Raw genomic sequence first — 21,835 nt, forward strand, 5'->3', positions numbered from 1 at the left:
TAAGTCTAAGTACACGAGTGTTTTCGCATTTCGCCCCAATCGAAATGCGGCCGCCGTGGCCGGGATTCGATCCCGCGACCTCGTGCTCAACAGTCCAACACCATAGCCACTGAGCAACCACGGCGGGTCGGGGGTACTATAGCATAAAGCCATTTCAAGCTTTTCTATTAAAATTCTGCAATCAGCCCTCCGCGATTGGTCAAAAACGTTTTGCACCTCCCCCACTTCGCCTGTCTGTCACGCGACTTCACGAAAACCGCGATAGCTCCTAATCTGACATGACTTGTGCACACTTATTATGCATGATTCGACCGAACAAAAGAAAAGTAATTATTTCTGATTTGACACCTTTTTGCCATTCAGCCTCCTCTATTGGTCAAAAGGTTTCAGGCTACACCCACTTCACCTGTCTGTCACTCGACGTCACAAAACCACGAAAACTTATTGAGTGAAAGTGGCGTGTATGCGTTAAAGATGCATTAATATGCCGAACAAAACTGAATTTTCTGCTGAATAGCCGCAGGCTGCCCGTTCCGAAAGGAAGAAAAGATGGCTGCCGCCAATCGCTCAGGCACTGGTTACTCGCACATGCTGGAGGGCACGGGTTTATTTGCGTATATTAAAATATTTTGCGTGACCGTATAACGTTATCGAGCCCTTTCGGCACGTATACAACGTCGCTCTGCCAGTTCTTCTTTGCTAAGGATCTGTTTTAGCGGCATTGTTATCTCTCCGTTGCACGCCGCCGCGATTTTAGACAAGCCCCCGCAAGCTAAGGGAAAGCGGTCCAACCGCAGATGACGGCACCTCCCTCTTCATACGATTACCCATTTTCAGAGCGCTGGCTAGGCCCCATTGGAACCCTCTCCACTTGGGCGTGCTCCTCGCTTCTTTTTAGCCAATTAGATAAGAACCCTCTCCACTTGGGCGTGCTCCTCGCTTCTTTTTAGCCAATTAGATAAGAAAATTTGCTCAATGTAGGCAATGTTATTTGTTTCGAAAGCAAACAAAAGTGAAGCCCTAAAAACGAGGAGAGCGTTTGGTTGGGCTGTTCAGGCAACGCTTCGGGTCACCGCCCGATGTTTGCGTTGACGGCTACGTAAATTTGAGGTCAGGAGATTGGAATAAAAACATATTGAAATAGAGAAAATGCCGGCGAGCTCGATGAAGGACGTGCTCGAAGTAGTCCTGGCTCTCGAGTCAGTGATTATAAGCTCTGCCTCTTCTTAAAGCACCTAGTAATGTGGATCTGGTCAGGACACAGTGCTCATCATCTCGTCCAAAGGTGCCACTTATTATGCAATGGAACTGTGCGGGTCTTGCGTGCCATTAACCTGAACTGTTGCTTTTCTTACGCAACATGCCTGTGCCAATATTGGCCCTGTCCGAGGCTGGTCTTCCAAGTTCCCGATCCATTGCTGGTTATGTCGCACATGGAAACCAAAGTATACCGACATTTCCGAACGGAAGCTCCATGCTATATGTCAGAGGTGAAACACCACATTACGTTTTACCAGTTCAAGACCTTTGCAGTAGTGCTTTGGAAGTCACTGCTGTACAAGTGCAGCTCGGAAACCGTAGCCTCAGCGTGGCCTCTGTATATGTGAGCTCTCGCCTGAAGGTCTCGATGGGAGAAATTATAAGAGACCTCTGCAGCCGCTGCCAGCTCCGAGGATTATATGTGGGGACTTTAACGTGCACCATACTCCCTGGGGCGACAAGGCGATTGATGCACGTGGAAAGCAAATTGTTAGAGCTTTAAACACCGAGGGACTCTGCGTGGCAAATGACAAACAGCCAACGTTTTTTCGACCACCGGCCTCTTACAGTGTCATTGACTTGACGTTACACTCAGCGGACATCCCCGCATCGTCAACGACGAGTAAATACTGCATGCGCAGTGATCATTTTCCTGTATTCGTTAACATCGCTGGATATAGAACCAACGGCCGAAGATCCTGTCCTGTGAGGCATTGGGATACGTGCAGGGACGGCCTAAGCGAATCATCTGGAGACCTGTTCGAGGACATGCTACGTAGCAAGAGATTAGCTACCACTGAGCTGAAGCTACCCGACTATTTCCCCACTCCGGATCTAAAGCGCAAAAATCTATGCGCTGCCCGTAGAAGAGCGGAATGGAGCCTGATGAGGACGATAGGCGACCCACCAATGAACACTATATTTAACAGGATTAACGCAGTGATTCGACGTTACACAAGGCAACTAGGAAGAGATCAATGGACAACGTTTTGTGCAAACATATCAGTCTTCACGCCAGTTCCAAAGATATGGTGGGTAATTATAACCTTGCTGGAAACTTTCGACCAAACAAGCCATTTGAAGCCCTAGAATTGAAGTTAGGCAAGACACTCGCATGTCTTGCGAACGCCTTTGCCGAAGTGTACTCTTCCGGCAGGTCAGCCGGCACAACCAACCCGCCTCTGCCGCTATCGCCGTCTCTAATGGATGCGCCTTTCAGAGCAGCCTCCGACGTCGCTGTGCGGTGGGACCTGACCTTATCAGTAATCATATGCTGACTAACCTACCGGTTGAAAGACGACGTAATTTGCTGGCATTTTGTAACCAAGTGTGGGCCAGTGGGGACATTTCACATTTATGGAAGGTAGCATGAGTGGTACCGGTTCTTAAACCTAGAAAGAATCCTGCAACTCTGGAACCATACAGACCGGTATCCCTGACCTCCTGTGTAGCGAAGCCATTGGAGATGGCGTGCACAAGACTCACTTGGAATGTCGAGCAGGGTCGAAAACTACCATCATGCATGACTGGGTTTCGGCAGCGTCTAAGCGCTCTAGACAATGTGCTGGACCTGCTAAGCCACGGATGTCCTGCTAAGCCATGGATGGCCAGTGCGGATGGCCTGTCGACACTTGCTGTTTTCATGGATGTTTCCGAAGCTTACGACTACGTGACTCAAAGAGCTATCATCAGCCAGTTACAAGTTATAGGCGTCACGGGTCATGTCTTGCACTTCATACATACGTTCCTCACTGATCATCGCATCAGAGTTCGTCTTGGCGACACTTTGAGCGATGAAATACGTATATTTCGCGGCGTGCCACAGGGGAGTGTGTTATCTCCCTTATTATTTAACATTGCCATGAGTAGCCTCCCAAAGGTACTAAACCATAGAGGACTAGTGAAGATATCTATATATGCCGATGATATCTGCATATGGGTCTCCGGCTACCAGCATCGCCGCCTCGCACGAATAGCCCAGAGAGCAGTAAAAGCCATTCAGGGCCACTTGGCAACGATTGGATTATCACTATCAGCAGAGAAATCATCATTTTGTACTATTTCCTGAAGTGAAAAGAAAATCCACACGCTCGACGCTGAATTTGGACGGATACCATATTCGACAAGTCACCAACGTCCGATTTCTTGGCGTTACCTCAGACCACAGGGTGCTCTCGCGCCACGGTGATGACCACGTTGTGACGTCATCGTCGCCCAGCCTACATGTGCTCAAGCGAGTTGCTGGCGTACGCTGGGGCAACCATACGCTACGGCTACATACAGCGTTGGTTACCAGTCGGATCCTGTATCAGCTACCTCTGATGTCACCTTCAGACAGCCAATACGAGCGCTTAGGAGCCATCCACAGAAAAGCTATCCGACTTTGCCTTGGAGTCCCTCAGCCAGCGTCAAACAAGAAAGTGCTCTACGAAGCTGAGTCATGCCCTCTGCGACTTCAGGTTTCCCATGCTCTCATGATCCAGCTACTACGATTGAGTGAGTCTACGCCCGGCAAAGCCCTGTTACGATGTATAGGTAACAGGCCGCGCTCACATCTTTATGCAGCGCTGAACACGCTTCGCGTATTAGGATTGCGCTGCTCGAGACAGAGGAAAAGGATAGAGCCACCCTAGACATTCGAGGACATCACATGCAACTTAAGTGTACTACGATTGCAGTCAAAGAGCTGCATTCCATCAGCAGAAACCAAGTCATTAGTCCTGGAACATCTTAACATGACATACCCGAATCACCTACAAGTATACACAGATGGCTCTGTCAAGGCAGACGAAGACCACTGCGCAGCTGCATTCTATATTCCCTCTATAAGACAAACGTGGTCTGGCCGTCTGGTCTGTATAGCCTCGTCGACAGTTGTGGAATGCGTAGCAACAGCTTCTGCTCTGCGCAAACTAACGACTTTGCCTCCGCAGAATGTGATTCTCCTCACGGACTCAAAGGCCGTGTTACAACAAGTATACCGTGGCCTGCCATCCCTCAAGTTCCCACTCAAATCACTAGCCATCGTGAAAGAACTCAACAACAAAGGCTTCACAGTAAAGTTTCACTGGATTCCCTCCCACATTGGTATCTCTGGAAACGAAAAAGCTGATGTGCTTGAATACGCAGCGCTCTATGATCCTCCCAAAGTCAAGGCTCCAAAGAGCAATCAAGTGCAAAAATCTGACATTCGAAATCACTTTGCATCGCTTTGGGTTCCACCGCATATACCCTGCGTAACCAAGAGTTTGCACCGAGAGGAAGCCTCACTCCTATATTGAATAAGAACAGGATCTGCTAATACACCGGCGTGGTTATTTAAGACGGGGCGAATCAATTCTCCGAACTGTACGGAATGCAACAAGACAGGAGACATTGAGCACTTTTCGTGGTCCTGCCAGAAATTGCAAGATGAAAGGGACGCTCTCCTGTAGAATGTGCAAAAAAAGGACCTTCCGCAAGCGTGCCTGCAGCACCTTATTTTTCCAGAGGGTTCAGTTATAGCCCGCAAAGAAACTTCACGTCTCCTCATCGAATTCTTAAGAGAGATTGGTTTGGTGGACATATGGTGAAACCCTTCCGCGGTGTTGTGCGAGTCGCTCGGGCGGAGCAATTGCCGGCCTTGATCGCCAGGCTGAACCCGCCTGTTGCTACAATTCACCACCCACCAACAGCACCACCAGTATATGATAGTTGTAAGTATCCCGTATGATACTCGTACGTATCAGTCGCATCCCCGTGTAATTGAATTACTACATCGTTCTCTTATCTGGTAGAAGAGGGCGGCAATTGACGGTATACATGTCGCCAACTTCCTTTGTTGGCCAGTGTTCTCTATTCCAATGATATTTTTTATGCGCCTGTGACAGGCAGTGCCATTGCGCCTTTTGAGTCCTATATTTGGAAGAAGCGAGAATTACCTGCACAATAAATCCCAGCGTCCAGGCGTATAATTAGCTTTATTCGATATTTATTTTTTAATTATTCACGTCAGAGATCATGCTTCAATTTCAGAAATCAATTCACGCATCAATGAAGCCGTATCTGGTGAGCATAAATTCTCAGACGAACACCGCTTTTTAGATATTCGTCACCAATATCAGACGAAAAAAATTGGAGGACGCTTAAGCTTCGCCTTCAAAAGTGGAATGCGATAGCGTTATCGCACCCCGTTCGCACCGCCAACTCATTCGCTCGGCATGCCCCTGAGCCACGCAAAGACATAGTTTTCATATACAACACTTCTAAGTCCACAGCACAACTTTGGGGCATCCTCGCACCGGTTCCCGCACGGCCCGAATGCGCTCAAACGAGACCAAGGGGGGAAGCGGGCGAGTGGCGCGCGATCTCTCGGGGCAGCGCGTACATTGCGAGGGGGAGTCTTCTGTGTTTGCCGCAAGATGGCTCTGCGTGTGCGCCAAGCGCAGAAGAAATGTAGCGGAAACGTACTTCGCTACTCGTTTAACTGTGACTACTGCAATTTACATGCTCATAATTACCCATATAGACCGCAGTACAACTTTCTACGGTACGCTTCTAAGGCAACACCGCATTCAATACAGGCGCTTTTGTCCCGCTTGGAACCATCGAACTCGTGGCTGAGTGGTAGCGTCTCCGTCTCACACTCCGAAGACCCTGGTTCAATTCACACCCAGCTCATCTTGAAAGTTGTTTTTATTTATGAATTGCCTTCCGGGATCTTTTGCTCAAGGCCAACGCCGCCGACACCGGCTTTTCTGTGGCACGAGCTCCTTAAGGCCAGAATACATGGAGCGAATATGCGACGAATAGTCGGCGTTCGACGCCCGGCGGTGTACGCGCGACGCGCGGCGGCGGAGAAATCGTCGTTCGCCGCCGATCCAGCTGGCGCAGAAAAGTTCGTCGGGCGTCGGCGATACCGGAAGCGGCAAACGAGCGGCGCCCCAAAGCGAGCCAATCAGGTCTCACTATCCGCCCCGACTTCCGACCTGGCTTCCCCGCTTGTCCGTGTATGCCGATCCCGCTCTATCGTTCACGCTGGTCTCCCGCTTTTCGTGTTCGTGGTATTCAAAGAGGCGCGGCTGGAATTTAACGACAAATTAATTTCGGCTGTTCAGAAGCGTGCCATCCTGTGGGACATTTCTGAACAAAATTTTACGCGTTTTTAGAGTGTTCCGCAATTCAAAAGCAAGAATAGTTGTCGTTAAAGTTTTTTTTTTTTGTCATGTGTTTCACTACAGCGCTTTTGCCTCATCTAGCCACACTGATAACAACGCAGCGGCTCGCCGGCGGCGGCCGCCGTGTCTTCGCTCCATGTAGCGCAACCCGACGAACATACGGTGTCGCGCCGCGGCTGATTTTCCGCCGCCCGAACATCGTCGTGAAAGTTCGCTCCATGTATTCTGGCCTTTAACGCTGTCGCGTTACTATGCGTTCGAATTGCAGATATTGCAGTTAAGCCCGAAATACATGGAGCGTTTTTGACACGATTTTCGCCTCACGGCGCCGATTTGACGCCCGGCGTCGAGAAAAACTCCCGCCGCCGCCGATCAGGACCGGCTAGATTTTGACGCGGCGCGCACGCGTCTGACCCTATCGGAAGTGCCTGTCGGAGTCAGTTCCGTCTGTTTTCGGCGGGAGCGGCCAGCCGTCTCACCGTTCCTTGCCGTCCCTTGAACACTTCGCGCATGTGCGCTGAACTCTGCGCAATCCGCACACCTGTTTCAGGCGCACAAGGTCGCCAGACGAAACATTTCCGGCCAACTCTCTCCGCTGAACATCCACAAAAATATCGATACAATACTAAACACACCTGGTAATGTGTATAGACATATTAGTGGGGTATTTATTGCATAATTTATTAATTATAACGCAAGCAAACAACATATATAAGCATTGTTCGTTCATTTAGTGGTAGCCAAAACATTTTTGCCTTGCCTGGCCACACTGCGGCGGCGTTCGCCGCTCGTACGCCTCATGTAGCCTGGCCGGCGTCCCGCCAGCGCGTTTTTTTTTTTTCTATCGTGCGATAATCGCAGGAGAAAAACGCCCCATGTAGCCCCCGCTTAAGTGTCGCTTCTAACTGCTAGAGGAAGGCTCTTCGTAAACTAATAACTAGAACTCCAATGTATTTCGCAGCCCAATTTGAGGACTGATGACTGCATGGAAAGTAGTTTTACTCAGTGAATTTCTGATAAAGAGAAACAAATTTCCCGATATTTGACTTCAATTTCGGAAGTTATTGATGTGCCCTACAGTAAATAATAACGAAGTTAGTTAATTAATGTTAGAGAAACAGATAACTAAGCATTGCGATTTATCGTGCATATAATGTTCGCCTCTCCAGATAATCCATCCGGAGCATAGTTACGCTGTATGCTCCAGTCAATTTTTGAACTATTAAAGCGATAGCGCCCCGTGTCGCAGAAAATCCGCCGACGCCCGCATCCGACGTCCTGCGTCGGTCGTCAAAAAAATTTCTAACCACAAGGAACGTCAGACCACGCGTATCCTACCACGCAGGCCCTCCATGTGGCGCAAGGAAGTTACTGAACTAATTGGATTTATCAGGGTAAAATACTTAGAAAAACTTACACGCAACCTGTAGACGTGATAGCGTCGAAATGTAATTAGAATATACGAGAACACATAATTCTCTTACGCGGAAACTAAAACATAAACCCCTTTAACACAATTTGCCGGTTAAGGTCTGTCTTAGTAAGGGCGGCGGGGCCCCTTCGATTCCTTGCACGCCATCAAGAAAAAACCACAAAGCTCGCCTTCACGCATAACGCTCGCCGCCAGCGTTTTCCTGTTAACATTACGGTTACATAAGCTTCACTTGCCGGGAAGCGTGAGCAGCACTCAGTGGATGATCGTATGTTATGGCGTTGCACTTTTAGAGGGGAAGCTTAACCTTCCTCCAAATTTTTGTTCTCGCTCCCACAAAATAATAAAAACAGCATGGTTGTCTTATGTATGTTTAATGTATTTTGATTCGTTGTGTAAAGAACCTATAGCTTTGCTAAATGTAAAAATAAATGCGTGCTTTGGTAAGCGCCGCGGAAATACTGACAAGCCCGATTTGTTCACCTTTTTTTATATCATATAGGGAGATGTTTACGCACAATTTAAGGCGCCGGCAACTCTTTATCTCTTATCTCCATCATGCAACATCATACAGGGTTCAAGATTACATATCAAATAACCTTTTCACACAAGCACCAGGACTTATCACACAACGTTTCCACAGGAAGACTATGACGTAAGAAACACATGGTACATGGAATATACAAGGTAAATGTCTCCACAGTTATGTAGATAAAAGTCTCAAAAATAAACCATACTGTTTCTTAATAAGACAGCCTCTAGTCAGTGGTTGGTGCATACATCGTGTAAATGCATTATCACGTATAGTTACAACAGAACAGTCAACACACCATAATCCACAAACACATGCATATATAGAGCGACATTGAAATGAAAGGAACAATGAAAGTGTTAATAACGTCCAACGATGCCGCTGTATTCAAGAAAAGTCTTTAGTGCTTTTAAAGCGCTTTTCTGCAAGGACGTTGTTGCCCAAGGACCGAAAAGTTTCTTTAAACTGAAAGGTCTGCGGTCTAATTTAATCAGGGTTGATTTAAGTCGGCATCTTGGTGTGTCGTGATGTGGGCAATCTAGAAGGAGGTGATATACGTCTTCATCTACAAATCTACAATCACATCCAGGGGTTTCCGCACGGCCAATTTGGTGTTGGAAGTGCTTTGTGTAGGCAGTACCTAGTCTTAATCGATGAATAAGGGTTTCCATAGTTCTGTCTAATGACAATGAAAATTTGAATTAAATTAACGGATCAATATGGTATAAGTCCGAACTCTTAGAATTCTGGTGAAACCAAGTTTTACTACACATTTTGAAAGACGTCGTCCCTATAATGCAGCGTTATTCATTCTTTGATATTGGGAGCGGAACCACATCATCTTTGAGGTGTGCTTGTCGTGCTGCTTCATTGGCTGCTGTGTTGCCATGAATGTTAGAATGCGCTGGTATCCACTGGAATGCTATTGCATGTTTCGCTTCGCTTGTCTTTGTGAGGATTTTAAGTGTTTCGTATATTATACCATCGCTGCATGTTTTCCTTTTTGTGTTGCAGAGTGATGTTAGAGCCGCCTGTGAATCGCTGAAAATTACCCATTTTTGCACATCTCTTACTGACAATATAAATTTTATTGCACATAGGATTGCGAAAAGTTCAGCCGTTGTGGACGAAGTCGCATGAGATAACTTAAATTATTCTTGCTTATTGAGGTGCGATATAATGAATGATGAAGTCGAAGAGGTGACTGTACTGGAGCTATCTGTATAGACGTGCGTATATCCTGAATACAGCATATATATCTGGTAAAGTGCTAGTTGTTGAGCAGCTCGAATTAACATGTCTCTTTTTCTGAATATCCCGTTTACTGACAATTTGATTTTCGGAAGTGTGAGCAGCCATGGAGGATATTCGACATCTGAGTTCCAAAATTCATTTTTTGGCAATATGTGTAGATTTTCTGAAATTTCTATATGGACATAACTTCTATCTCATTTCATTATGTCTAGAGCCATGGGATGGCTTTTATGCTGTGCTTGAAGACGGCAATAATGTCGGCATGTTTGTGTAGTTCGCATAACTGGAAATGCTGATTGGCGAGCCTCAGCTATTACAAGATATCTAAAAGTCGCTCGTGAAACTCCTACACATATGCGTAGTCATCTAGCGAAAATCTTTGAAGTCGCTCGTCTGACGTGTGGGAAAGCCCGTGTAAGATGGGCGCGGAATACGCAATATTTTGTCGTATTAATGCGTTGTAAACGGTCAGCGTCGAGAATACTGATCCGCCCCATGATGCGCCTGCAAGTCGACGAAGTACACTGACTATGGCACTGACCTCGTTTTGGAGTCATTTTTTATGTGGGGTGCCCACGATTGCTGCCCATAAAGTATTATGCTAAGAAATCGATGCTGCGTGACAATCATTAGAGGGTGTCCTTCCAGATTAAAAGTGAAATTTTTTTAATGCCTCCGAGTGAAGGGCACTACAGCTGTCTTAGCGTGTGATAAAACCATTCCTCTCTCCCTCAAAAATTGATTAATTATATTCATGCCGTCTTGCAATGCCATATGAAGTAGTCGAGCATTATAGTGTTAGCCAGCGCCACCACTCACAGACCTGGTGGTGGCGCTGCTGTGGCGGTGGCACTCCCAGGGTTCTACTAGGACACATAAATACCCAAGAAAGTGAATGGGGAAACAGCGCCGCGGTAGCTCAATTGGTAGAGCATCGCACGCGAAATGCGAAGGTTGTGGGTTCGGTTCCCACCTGCGGCAAGTTGTTTTTTCATCCACTTTATTTTCCATTAATTTATCGTTTCTTCATTTCATTTATTAAGCACAAGTAATTTCCTCTATGTTGTCCTTGGTGTCAGTGTTTGTTGGCTTCTTATGATATGACTAATAAAACTCGGGCCCCTATGTTAACCCCCTTTCTTCTCGTTTATTACATAACGAGGGTCTCGAATCCGGCAACATTGATGCCTTCAGGTAGCATATGTGGGTTTATTGACCAGTTGCTTTCACCCAAAAAGATCACGTTCTCGTGACGCCTGCGGCAAGAAGGACGCTCCACGTCCGCCGCCAAGGTCTGTCAGTGGTGGCGCTGGCTAACACTCCCAGGGTTCTACTAGGACACATAAATACCCAAGAAAATGGATGGGGAAACAGCGCCGCGGTAGCTCAATTGGTAGAGCATCGCACGCGAAATGCGAAGGTTGTGGGTTCGGTTCCCACCTGCGGCAAGTTGTTTTTTCATCCACTTTAATTTCCAATAATTTATCGTTCCTTCATTTCATTTATTAAGCACAAGTAATTTCCCCTATGTTGTCCTTGGTGTCAGTGTTTGTTGGCTTCTTATGATATGACTAATTAAACTCGGGCCCCTCGGGTAACCCCCTTTCTTCTCGTTTAGGTCCACTTAAAGAACGAATTACTAGTAGGATTCGTGGGACAGACGTGTGAGGAGACAGCGTGCCGCGGAAATCGCGCCAGCGCCGTTTGCCTAAATTTTCCATGTGTCTGCGCATTACATTGGGTATTTTCTGAGCGTTTTTGTGTGCTTCTAAATTTTCGCTCCATCGGTACGCTCTTCCGGATCGGCGTCTGATAGCTCTTGGGTGTTCATACTCTCCGTCAACTGCAGCATAATATTTTGGAATCGAGACCTTTGTGCTTATGTTCACATTATCCTGCACAAATTCTGTAAATCTTTCCACCGTTGCATGTTGCTTAATTTGATCTGTTAGGTGGTACCAAAAAACTTGCCAGTTGGTTAGTCTGCTGTAACGCCTGATATCATAGTGCATGCTAGGGTGATTTACACGGATGGAAAAATGATCACTTCCGCGCTTTTCCGTATCTGTTCTCCATCCAACACCATTCACTAGATCATGTGAACACAGGGTAACATCTATGCAGCTTGAATAATTATATCCGCGAAAAAATGTTGGCGACCCATCGTTTAAAGCAGTGAAGTTGTATTTATCTATGGAGCACTCAATAACGTTACCACGTGCATCACAATGATCACTGCCCCAGATGATGTTGCGTGCATTGAAGTTGCCACATATAAATACATTAGAATAAGCTATTTTGAAGATATCCACTAGCGCTTCTACTGAGATCCGGTTTGAAGGTTGCAGATATAGATTAATCACTGCTATGCAGAGCTTGCCAAAGGAAACCTTAAATGCGATGAACTTCGGGGAGTCTGAATCTCTGGACTTAATCTGATAAGATGGTAAGTCCTTTCTTACGCACAAGAGCACTCTGCTAACAGCACCTTGACGAGAAGTCTTGTATATCACATAATTCGAGAGGCGAAAGTTGTCATTTATTCCCGCCTCTGGAATGCAAAGTACTGGAAAGTTGTATTGCACAAGCAGTTTACGAAAGTCAGCAAACTTCCTTCGAAGCCTGCTGGAATTCAACTAAAATATGGAGACATTTTTGTAGCGGTTATTCATGTACTGCTTGCCGCAGTTTCGGCCCGGATTGTTGACACAATAGTGCTTCCAGAGGCAACAAGGCTTTCATTTCTGGTAGGTTGTTTGCTTCCGGCAGAGCAGATAGGTTTGCCTTAAGAACTGCGACAAACATTGGCAAAATCAGTTGTGTCACGGATGCGGGGGTATGTTCGCTATTAGCTAGTGTTACTTCTGCAGTAGGTGCGTAAGGTCGCTGAGAAAAATGTGTGCGAATATTGGAGCTTTCTTGTGTATTACTTTCTGCCTGTTGTCGTCTGGGTTTCCGTAGCATTGATGCATACGACTGGACACTTCACTGTGATCCTCTTGATTGGTCTCTTGATTGCACTGTCATTTGTTCTCTTGAGGAGGAAAAACTTGTTGATTCTCTTGACTGTGGTTGTTCCGGTGCCCGCTGTTGTGGGTGATCTTGCACTGGATGAACAATATCAAGGTTTGGGGCGGGTTCATTGTGCTGCGGTTGTTTTCCATGGATGAGTTCATGTCGACGCATTTGTGCCGCTGCCTTGATCTGAGGGCAGTCTGAGTAGGAGCTGGCATGGTTCCCCCCCCCCCCCCCCAGTTCGCACATTTAGGTTGAAAGAGTGATTTGCACTCCTTGTGGGCATGATCTTCTCAGCAGATTTTGCATCGACGTGTGCTGCGGCAGGTTTTCGCCATGTGCCCAAATCTCCGGCAGTTATAGCAGCGAAGTGCTGGTCCTAGGTATTCCTCGACAGGATGACTGGTGAAACCCAAGTAAATTCTTCCTGGAATAGGGCGATTGTCTCTGACAGTCCTAATTACCGTGCGAAGTGGGTGTGACTTTACTGCTTCATCTTCTTGACGGCAATACTTTATCTGTCTGCGTGTCCATATAACTCCTGCATCTTTCAAGAAGTCTAGAAGTTGTTAGTCTGTATACTGCAGAGGCACGTGTCTTACTTTCTAAACGTTTCACGTGTATTAGTCTGAGATGAAGGGCTTGACTTCCAGGCCGCCTACACTTGAGAGCATCGAAAGGCGTTTCGCAGATGCTAAGGAAGCAACGCTGACACTGAAACTTCCATCTCTGGTCGTCCTGAAAGATTGTACTTTTTCTTTGGCAGCGGAAACTATTTAGGCAGACACTCGGTTTGGATTTATTTGCCAAAAAGTAGTACCTTCACTTGTTGTGCGAAAGACAACCGGAATGCCTTCTGCACGCTTTTTTTTTTTGTTGTACATGTCCAAATTAAATGGTGCATCTTCACCCAACTCTTCGTCATCACTTAGCTCATAATACGATGCTGTATCATCATACCTGCGGTCTTCTAGGCGAGATTTCGTGCACTCGGCATCACCATCAGCCATTATTCCTGAGTTCACCAAAGTTGATTCCGATTTGTGGAGAACCAAACGTGCCGGCTTTATGAAGCTTTGTGACGCTTGCAAGGCCCGAGACACTTCATTACGGCCTGTAGCATCATTCATATGGCTTCCTACACTTGGACGAGCATAAGGCTCGTGACGGTGTTCTCGGCTTCCGACCATCGCAGTGGCAGCGTAATAGCCAGGTCATCAAAAAAGAAATGGCGTGCTTGTAAGGTGCGTGGCTCGCTGAATCTTCACCCGACGTCTTGTTAGTCTATCGTCGTCAATGGTAACCGTAAATGTCGAAAAAAACTGAAAAATCAGAGCACCACACAAAGACAGCGACCAAACTGTTCTCCTTCCTTTGTTTAGGGGGCTAACAAGCACTGGCTAGAATTTTCCCCCCTCTTTACTCACGTATATCAAATAGCGATTTGCGTGTTCGTTGTACGCGCAGTCAAATTACATTTGCAGAGAGCAATACTTTCGAAATACTCAGCAGCACTTGTTAAGTAAGAAGCGCTATTTTTTCACATTTTCGTAAACCTTTGCGGCGTATCTAAAGGCAAATTTTTTCTTAGTTCATTTTTTTATATAAGGTCACTAAAGCTACATCGAAAGCATTTTTAATGTGCTATTATTATGGTAAATAGACCTACCGTTTCTTTCCTTTCTTTTTATTATTCTTGTTTTTTAATGGGAGTATGCTCGACGTACCTGATTAATTTCGAAATCTTTCACGTGAAGATCTGTCATACGGATTACAGGCAAGTAGGACAATCCGAGTTATTTTATCAATAAGCATGATATGGCATGGACCGAGATCATCTTCGAAGCGAACTTCACTGTACTTTGGTTAAACACATTTCAATTCTAGACGATTGTCGCACGGGCGAGGAGTTCAGCACCTCCAGGCGTCGGAATGCCAGATGCTTCACTGTCTACCTGGTTTGACGAGACATTGCCATTCGGCGAAAGTAGGAGCCTGCTTATGAGCGGCCGTTGACGGCGGTTCAATGGACGCGGATATCTGTTCCTTGCCTCCGGCTAGCTAAGCTTCGTGCTCATATCATTGAGGTGGCAAACCGCTCTGGGAAACGATGCGGAAATAATGTCACGAATATCGCCAAATGAACATTAACATCAAAATACAATAAAACTACATATAACGCGAACAGCTTATAATGCGAACAGCGCAGGGAGCCAAACGACGGCGATGATAGCTAGATTGATGAGTCGCGTAGAGCACATCACTTAGTTTCGCTCGTTCCGCCATTTGAGCACCTCAGATAGGGCCTGACCATGCTCTGAAAAAAAAATGTGCCGCTTGGCCAACCGGAAGTTTCTCAACGATGCACAGTATAGGCACTTCTCTCGCGTCAACGCTTCTTCTCCGCGCATTTTTTGGGATGGATGGATGGATGTTATGCGCGTCCCCTTTGGAATGGGGTGGTGGGTTGCACCACCAAGCTCTTTCTATTATACTGCCTAATGTCCTACCTAGGTTAAACAAACAAAAAAGAAGAAAAAACGCTATGAACTACCACGCCCAAATTTTTTGATCCCCTATGGCGAACTGTGCTTTTGTACATCTCCGTCTTTTGTCGTTTCCCTACTTTTCTTCCACCAATCCTCCAATCGCCTCTTACTAATGCCTATTGCGGACATGTTTGCTTTACCACTGCTCCCGCTGAACCCAAGGGCTTAAGGAGGCCAGTGGTGCCTATATCGACCACTGCGCCGCTATTTTGTAGCGATGCCTTATGCCTTATTCTATGCTATTCTTATCATCCACCACACACAGCCGTCCGATCCCGTTGATAATGTGGGCAGACCGTCGCTCTGACCACTGGCCAAGCGCGAAAAGCGTGAAAAAGCATAGAATCGGAAAAGGCATCGCTACAAAATACCAGCCCTGGGTAGACGTCTTCACATTCTGATAAAACATGCTCCGTCGTTTCCCTGGCTTTACCGCAGCAAGCACATGCTTCTTTTTCCTTCTTATATCTCGCTTTATAGGTGCGTGTTCTAAGGCATCCCGATCTCGCTTCGAAAAGTAATGAGCTTCCCTTTGAATTGTCATAAATGGTTTCCTTCCTGATTTCGTTTTTTTCCTCTTAAGTGGTTACTCATGGCAGGTTTCTTTTCCATTGCCGCCACCCATGAGATTATTTCAGCCTGTCTGACTTTCCGCTTGACCTTCTTTGTTGCTATGTTGCCCACCCTACAGGCCGCATACTTGCTGGTAAGCTTCCTTATTATTTTCTTCCACTGTGAATCAATGTTTTTTTTTTTTCTGTACAGATACCTGAACACTCTCCCAACCCATTTACTTTCTTCCATATTCCTCAGCCGTCCTTCATACTCTATTTTACTGTGAGCTTCCCTCACTTCAAAACTAGTCCAGTCCATATCACCCTGCACAGCTTCATTTGTAGTCTTCCCGTCAGCGCCCAGTGCGAGGCGACGCACTTACCTTTGGTTCCCGTCGAGTCCTGAATGTACCCCTGATTTAAAGCAAACAACCGCATTTCCAAAAGTAAGTCCTGAAATCATTACACATTTCCACATACCTCGGAGGACCTCGTACCTATTGAATCCCCATAGCGCTCTGTGCTTTATTATGGCTGCTTTTCTCTTTCCCTTCACTGTTATTGTTTTTTACTGTGTTTCTATATATCTATTGCCTTCATTTATCCATATACCAAGGTATTTATATTCTGTTACCCGAGGTATTTCCTGGCCCTGTATCTCCAGTATCTGTTCATTGTTTTCATTGAATACCATAACACCTGATTTGTAACACTAAATTTCAAACCTAAATTGTTGCCTTCCTGTCCACAGATATTAGCCAGACGTTGCAAATCACTTTGCCTGTTATCTAGCAAAACAATGTCGTCCGCATAAAATAAACCTGGTAGTTGCTGCTCTGCTACTGTACCCGCCTGCTGGTATGAGAGATTAAACCCGATATTACTTCCTTCTAGCGCCCTCTCCATCCTCACCATGTACATCATTAGCAGCAGCGGGGATAAAGGGCACCCCTGCCTCAGTCCCTTGTTGATATGAACTTTCTCCTCGCTCGTCATCCTTTCCCATTCAACGCAAACGGTATTTTCTAGGTAAATCTCTCAAAAGCTGTAGACAATCGTCGCCTAAGCCCTCCCCTTCCAGAATATCCCACAATATGTTGTGGTCTACGTTGTCGTAGGCTCATGTAATGTCTAAAAAGGCCACATACAACTGTCTGCCTTTCTCCTCGTCGGCGAGAGCACCCTGGCGCAGTCAAGCGTGCTGGTGCTCATCGCCTGCTATTGACTGCTGCCGACAAGCACCTAGTGGAAGTCTCGCCGATGCCTTAATAACTTGGGCGCGTGTTTAAAAAAGTGCGAGAGAGAAAAAAGTATTCCATTCGGTAACTGATGGCGCATTACTATGACAACACCTCCTCTTCGCAAAAAAAAAAACACCTTTTTAACGTGAGGCAAGATCTTGCAATCTTGTAACTGTTACGATGGGTACAAAAGTATCCGTGTTGCGCCTGTAAAAAAATTCTCGGGTTTTACGTGCTGGAACAACGATTTCGTTATGAGGCCCGCTGTAGCGGAGGACTCCAGATGAATTTTCACAACCATGGGTTCTTTAGCGTGGCCACCGTGGGACTCCAGGTTAATTTTGACCCCCGTGGGTTTTTTAGCGTGACCACCATGGGTTCTTTAACCCCACCGCTACTTTATCCGGGTTATGTCCTAGTTCCTGCAAGATGGATCTCCCTACCTTAGTTGTAGTTCAGCGAGTTAGCTGTGCGCGCGCCTGAGCCTCTGCAATCTCTTCCAGAGTATTGTGAATGCCAAGCTGCATTAAGCGCTCTGTACAAGTGCATATGGGTTAAACGAGAACGCGCTCTGTAATCTTCCTAAGCTGCACATTCAATTTTATCCTGCTCTGCCCGTTTCCATCGATGCGGTGCTTCCACTTATGTAAAGTAGCACAGAACGAAAGCATGCATTAGTCGAATGAGGTTATCTTTCTTGAGTCCATGATGCCGATGTGATACCCTGCGAACTAAACGAACATCACTTTCAGTTTTAGCAATTAGCTTTCCTATATATTCTTGGCATTTGTACCCCCTGTCTCAACGATCATGCCCAAGACGTTGATTGAATCGACTCTGGGTATGCGGCAACCGTTTCTAGTATATAGCTTGATGTCTCTGTCTTCTAACGATGCCCAACCCTTGGGCCTTGGACCACGTTTCATGGGACTGTACAGTAGGAGTTCCGACTTCAAGCGGGAGCATCCGAAACCACTGGGTTCGAGATAGGTTTCGATAATGTCTATGGCCTCCTGTAAGGCTCCCTCAACCTGACCATCATTGCCTCCTGTGCACCATATAGTGACATCATCAGCATACTTATTGTGTTTGATGGCGTCAATCTCGAGACGCGTCTGCTAAGGCCGCAAGGGTATACTTAATGGAAAAGGGAGGTGAAAAGATTCGATAAAGTGTAGCGCCTTAACTCTCTCTCAGGAGAGGACACCTCAACCGCCCTGCATACACGGCAATGGGAGTGAAAAGAGGGGGAGAGGAAGAGTGCAGCAGCGCTCTCCCTCTCCCCCTCGACCATGGCTAAATTGAATAAAGAGGGGGAAATGACCGCCCCTGTGGCGTGCCCCTCTCGCCAAGTTCCAGCAGTTGTGATTCGAGATCGTCTACCATGAGGGTAGCCTTCCTATCCGCAAGGAACGATTTGACGTAGCTGTAAAATCTCTAACCCAGATTGAGCCGAGATATGGAGGCTAGGATATGCGAATGTAGAACGTTATCGAAGGCCTTCTCAAGATTATGTCCGATAACGGTCCGAGTGTCGCTCGAATATGATTATCCAATATGATTTATCAGGAATTTTGCAAAATAAAGCGTTATACAGAACGCCACATGAACATCTGAAACCACAAGCATGAAGATCAAGCAAGTCCATATATTAAACATCATTCCCACGGTGTCTGTACCTACGCAACTCAAGGGTTCCTTGCGTCAATTTTTTGTAGCAAACTTGGTGGTGAGCCAAAGGGCCGTGGTGTTAATGCGTTGGCCGGTGTGAGCGACTGATACTGTGAGGCCTTTTATGTAGTGACTGAAGTGATCCGGAGAACGAGGCTAGTATTTCTCTGTATATACTCCTGTGGGTGGGCAGCGCAACCCGGACGAAGGACGAAAGGAAGAACACAACACGAGCGCAGTGTTGTGTTCTTCCTTTCGTCCTTCGTCCGGGTTGCGCTGCCCACCCACAGGAATATGTTCAACCACCAACTCGCCCAGCTTGCCGTCTTATTTCTCTGTATGTTAAGCCTACGAGGCTGCATCGGTGGACAACATGGGGATTTTATTTTTCGGTTATATTTTTAAAGCTTAGAAATCAATTCAGTTCAATGAATCATCATTTCTGTGCTTCACAGTACCTGAGGGAATTATAGAAAGTGTGGTGGAGGTGTTGGGGTAGGAGGTGGCTAAATTCTATTTGAGATTTAATTAGCTTGATCCCATAGAACAATACCCTTAATACCCTTTATTTCAAATTTATACATATCGCTTTCAAATGTAATGTGCCCGTCTAAACAAAGCTAAAAATAAAAAAAAACTTAAGAAAGCTGCACTAACTAAAGAAACCTAAGCTAACTAAAACTAACTACAGAAAGCGAAACAAAATTTATTAAGAGAAAAATTATTAGAGTGCGGAAATGACATTTGTGAAAAATGGACGATAGTAAATATTTTTAAATAGGTGAAACAATAGCGATATACGTTTTAAAGGAAATCATTTATAACGACAGGAAATACACCACCTCACAAGAAATTGCTGATGCTTTTGCCGATTTTGTCTTTAGTAGTGATTTGCATATACCCACGCAAAGTAACCATTTTATGCAACGCCTGCTTCATTCATTCGTTTTGTTTCCAACCACACTACTGGAAATAGAAAACATTATCAAAATTTCAAGAGCAATCAGCGTAGGTCTTGATAATATGCCTTCAAATCACATCAAGATAACTGCACACCTAATCTCAGAGGTTATCGGAATTATTATTAACCTAATGTTTAAAACAGAAACTTTCTCACAAGAACTAAAACAAGGTAGAATTACTACAGCACTCAAAAAGGGTGACTGTGCCTTGATAGCTAATTATAGACGAATATGCATTCTACCCTTCTTCAGCAAAGTTAATGAACGGCTGGTAGAAAGGCGCCTAACTAATTACCTAACAAAATTTATTATTCTTTCACCATTAGAACTTAGCTTCCACAAGGGCTATTCAACCGAACTTGCTCTCATCGCCCTAACTGAACAATTAAAGATGGCAATCGATAAGGGCATGTATGCTGGATCAGTGTTCGTGGATGAAACTAAAGCCTTCGATAAAATTAACCAGCGCATTTTATCCTTTAAAGTTGAATCTTTCGGAATAACAGGTCCTGCTTTACCTTCATTACAAAACTACTTAAAAGACCGAACACAAATCGTAAGGATTAATGGTGTTCTTTCTAAATCTCTTATAACCAACATCCGCATACCACAGAGATCCATACTTGGCCAACTGTTGTTTTTAATGTGTCAACGAACGACCTAATTGCCTGGTTTTTTCTAACTACATTCTTTATGAAGATGACACAACTATCTTTAATTCTGAGAATTGTGTAAGTAACCTAGTTTCGAAACTTATTACGGACTTGAACAACTTGTCAAATTGCTGCAATATTAACCAACTGGATATAAACTCGTCTATAACTAAAGTTGAATTTTATTCACACTCCACCAACGCTCATCCGCATTCATTCCTCCGCTCTGCCTGGGTAATAATCTTATCGCCCATAGTGCTCCCTGTAACTATTTCGCTGCAGAACTTGATTATAACCTTACATTTTATCAACAGATAGCCAACATTCGGCAGAAGGACACTTTCAAAAGCTCGGTATGTGTTTAGCCATAAAACACTACTCTTTTTATGCTACTCATTTATCCGTTCACATATAAACTATCGTATTGTATGCTGGGGCAATACATATACTAGCCACTTACACTCATTGGAAGCCTTACAAAACCAGGCTATTTGACTAATTAGTTTTAATCCTAACCATTTCAATGCCAAACAGTTACTACGTAACCTATAACATTCTTACTTTAGACGAACTTTTTAACGTTAACGTTGGTAGGCTTTCATATCGACAACCTAGAGAACGCTCACCGCGAGACCGATACCCCGATACCACAATCTCTAACGAAAACTAATCTTACGGGGTTTGCGGTAAACATTGATGTTATTCTTCACAAGGTGCGCAGCAATTATGGTAAGCAGAGTACCCATTTTTTTCTTTATTTCTTTCTGGAACACACTACCTCCAACTATTAAGTCATGAAAAGCATTTGAATTTAGACTAAAACCGAAAGACCATATTTTATCATTCGCAACCACTTAGTTATGTCTGGTTTCCTCTTCTCCCTCCAAATGCTTTGTTAATACTTACGCTACACAAATAAAAGTTTGGTTCATTATGTCTCATTATTCATTTAGTTTCAAAATGGCTTTTTAGTTACTTTTACCTCTGTAATTAGTTGAACTTCTAAATAATTATTATACTTTTTTACTAGCATCTGATTTTAGCATACTTTTAGCATTAGCATACTTTTACTAGCAACTGATTTGTATTAGTGCTGCTAAACATAAACTAATACTATGTTTGCTGTTTTTTAAATTTTCTTAATATAATTCTTAAAACTCTTGTTTAAATTTTTACTGATAGGCTATACGGGAGCTCCCATTAGAGTCTTTGACCTCAAGACCTCCTTCAGTATATTTTCTTCTAAAGTATCTTGTCTATTATTAATAATGAAGAAGCGCAGGAGTCTGGGTTCAGGAGAAGAGAAGAAGGAAGTGAGAATAAAATGTAGACAAGATGGACGCCAGTTCCACAGCAATGCTTTACGTTTACTGTGTCCTTTAAGTAGGAACGCTACATTATTTTGGCGCAGCCGACAGCGAACTCCAACATGTGGGTGAGATTTTTCCTTGAGGAGACCTCCGCGGACAAGATCATCTTTTCGAGATACCAAGCTGAAGATGAACCAGCGGTGGAACTACCTCGCGAACTCAACTCGGCAGAACTCATGAACCTGG

The 21,835-nt window shown here is 45.2% G+C and overlaps 1 protein-coding gene and 2 non-coding genes across 3 annotated transcripts in view; 2 read left to right on the plus strand and 1 right to left on the minus strand.

The window, feature by feature from the left end:
* LOC135917796 (nose resistant to fluoxetine protein 6-like) overlaps window positions 1–21,835 on the minus strand; it is a 413,546-nt gene that overhangs the window by 26,842 nt on the left and 364,869 nt on the right. The gene's annotated exons all lie outside the window — the stretch shown is intronic.
* Window positions 10,543–10,615, plus strand: TRNAS-CGA (transfer RNA serine (anticodon CGA)). The gene has a single exon. It is a non-coding gene; the product is annotated as a tRNA-Ser (tRNA).
* Window positions 11,010–11,082, plus strand: TRNAS-CGA (transfer RNA serine (anticodon CGA)). The gene has a single exon. It is a non-coding gene; the product is annotated as a tRNA-Ser (tRNA).

Source organism: Dermacentor albipictus, unplaced genomic scaffold, assembly GCF_038994185.2.
Source record: "Dermacentor albipictus isolate Rhodes 1998 colony unplaced genomic scaffold, USDA_Dalb.pri_finalv2 scaffold_13, whole genome shotgun sequence".
NCBI lineage: Eukaryota > Metazoa > Arthropoda > Arachnida > Ixodida > Ixodidae > Dermacentor > Dermacentor albipictus.